Below are 3,057 nucleotides of genomic sequence, written 5' to 3' on the forward strand. Positions count from 1 at the left end.
TAGTTACAAGTCCAAGCAGGAGCAAGAGGGATGAGGGATGGCGGTTTTTGGCTAGAAATGTCCTTTTAAATTCCGATTCCAGAAGCTGGATATCGAAATTATACACACGGTTCCTCTCAACCACTCAAGACAAAATAGCCCTGCTAATACACACATTTAACCTCTTAAGCCCCTGCATGCCTTAACTAACAGCCACCATCACTGTCACCCATCTCCACTGTGGTATCTAGGTTGATCTATTCCACCCATCATGTTGTCTGAAGCTATACTCTTTCCAGAGGATTAAATAACATTGAGATTAAAAGTCCAAAGGTCGGGGTAATGCAAATCCATAGGCTTAGGCAATCCAAATACTCCTCTCAGATACTCTAATTCCTGTAGGTCATGGTGTCTATCATCCACTCTCATGCTCCCATTGACCTAAGAGGAAGAAAAAAAAAAAGCCTGGTTATGCATTGACAATAGAACATTAGGTCAAAAGTGGGACACAATTAGCAGCGGATGTACTAATGTTCATGTGTATAAGCAAGGAGACACTCTATCCATCCGTGCGGTGAGTACCCACTGTGGCATGAACGATAAGGAGCTTGGTAGGTCTACTATGGTCCTTCGGTGATTCCTAAGTTGACTACAGATGAGTGGTGCGTGGAGGGAAGCCAGACACATGTTGACCACATTGCTGCCGCAGAATAACAGATAAATAACCGCAGATGTGTAGACAAGGGAGAAAGCAGAGAGAGGGAAAACAGAGGAGAGAGGAAAAAGGGAACATAAAAGAGAGGGGAGGTTTCAGAACTCTGTGGCTAAAAGATGTTATCTAAAATATTGAATGGAGCAACAGTTGGAGGGTGGATGCGTTTAAAATAAAACACTTCACAGCTTATGGAGGGCATGTGTGTCATGTCACTGAGGGGAACACACTGCGGTTACACAGAAGTTCGAGCTGACCGAAATCGTCGTTTCAATGGGACAGGAATTATTTCACGTACAAAATGTGAAAAAGCCATCCAGAATTCCGAATGCGCGCCTCACCGTGCGTCTGCATTTGGGCCAGTGAATGTGTGTGTGATGTGATTCATTCCTCTAGTTATAGCGCCGGTGGCCCAGGCCCGGTGCCAGCGCTCGGTGGTTGCAGATCTGTTTACTTTTGTAGGCTGGCAGGAACATGAGATTTCCTCTGGGTGAACTGCGGCTGGTCGACCTGCAAACAGCACGGCCCTTCAAGCCCCCCGCTGCTCCCGTTACAGGCTGCCTTGTCCCCAGTCGCGTCCCCCTCCACCCCAACCCCCTCCCCACCGCCTGCAGATGGCTTGTGCTGAGGGTAACCCCACGCAAACAAACACACACTCACACAGACGCTGACAAGGGTTCATTGAAATGGTGAAAACCAGCCAACCGAGCATACTGCGTTAATGCTGGCCAACACATGCTATTACAGAGCCGTACACATACAGCTGCTCTACCTCCACGACTCACAAGAATGCCAGTGGACCTTAGGATCTTATGGATTATCTGGAGTTGGACTTATCCCATTCCCTGACCAGTTTGACACAGCGGAAAGCCTTGTTTCCGAGGTGATCAACAAGACTAATCTCAGAAATGCGAGGGGTCATAGGGCACGAATAACACGCCACAAACAAACGGTGTGCTCTTTGCCCCGCTTTCCTTCAGATGCAGGTGATGCAGGTTGTTCATTTGTAAAGCAATAACAAGAAGAAAGTCAGCAGTAACGCCAGCTCAGAGAGGCTGTCCCTCAGGCACAGTGGTGCTCTGAGCTAAGGGCTAACATCAGCTAACATGCGCACAATAATACGTTGGTTTATATGCGGATGTTTAGCAGGTATCATGTTTACCATGTTCCGCATCGTAGTTTAGCGCGTCAACATTCGCCAATTAGTTGTAAACATAAAGTACAGTTGGTACCAGATGGTTTGTTGCACGGAACCGTCTGGGAGGTCCTCGTAGGAAACTGTTTGGAAAAGGGCAGGAAAAGAAATACTGAGCAGGTGATTGGATGAACCATCTGTCTATAACCGTCTATCAGTGAACCAAGTCAGCCGGGATAAGAACGAAACAAAAAACTGTACAAAAAAAAAAACATGGCAACCCACCCGGTAGGTCCAAAATGGTGGACCAGCTGACCGCCTTCAAAATGTCTAAAAGCTGTGTACATTACTGTCTTACATTCACTGGCAGGGACTGTTACATGTAAAAGAACAATGATATTATGTTTTATGATGTCTAGGGTCAAAATGTCCTTTCCTCTTTAATATTTTTCATGCTACTCAATCTTGCAGACAGAGCACAGGCAAATTGTTTTATCAAGCAAGAACAATATTCAGCACGATAATCCCAACACTGGACATCAATATCCTCAGAGAAGTCTGAATAACTGACATTCTTGGGATGAACCAGACTCTACAAACTTTTGTTTGTTTACTCATGTCCAGTGGGAGTCTTAATTTTCTCCCTCTCTCTTTCTCTGTTGATAATATAATCAAAAGAGCAGCCAACACAATACCTTTGGACATGAGAGGGGCCTGCAGATCCAGTAGTACTGAGGCGGCAGCCAGCCAGCCATAACAACATCAAACAGCCCCTAGCCTCCAGCGCTTACACAGAGCCAAGACCCTGGACCAAAAATATGATTGCTCGTTCTTTTTAAGATAAGAATGCAGACAAGCTTGAAGGTTATTGCGAACAATATGTACAGGTATGAAGTGGTCATAGTGGCACAAGTGGATGGATGGCTGCAAACCAGTGGGAAGACAGTGGTACTTTAGGTCGGAGGAGATTTCTTGGATGCCTTAGATCAGAATGTGAGATATTGTCCTGTTGGAATGATGGGTGTAAAAAATGGACAACATTCTCATTTAAATGTGCAATACACAGGCACCTTTCGACACCCCGAAAACATCCCAATCTGTCTTATTTGAGTGGGTCTGCATGCTCGCAGAGGAACAACACAGATAGGAGTGTGCTGGAAATTTGAGGAAACTGACGAAGAGCACCCCCTGCTGGTCACCATGACTAAGTACACAGGCCTTAACGTGGACT

This window comes from Morone saxatilis, unplaced genomic scaffold, assembly GCF_004916995.1.
Source record: "Morone saxatilis isolate NCDOM2014 unplaced genomic scaffold, NCSU_SB_2.0 Contig7, whole genome shotgun sequence".
In the NCBI taxonomy this organism is placed as follows: domain Eukaryota; kingdom Metazoa; phylum Chordata; class Actinopteri; family Moronidae; genus Morone; species Morone saxatilis.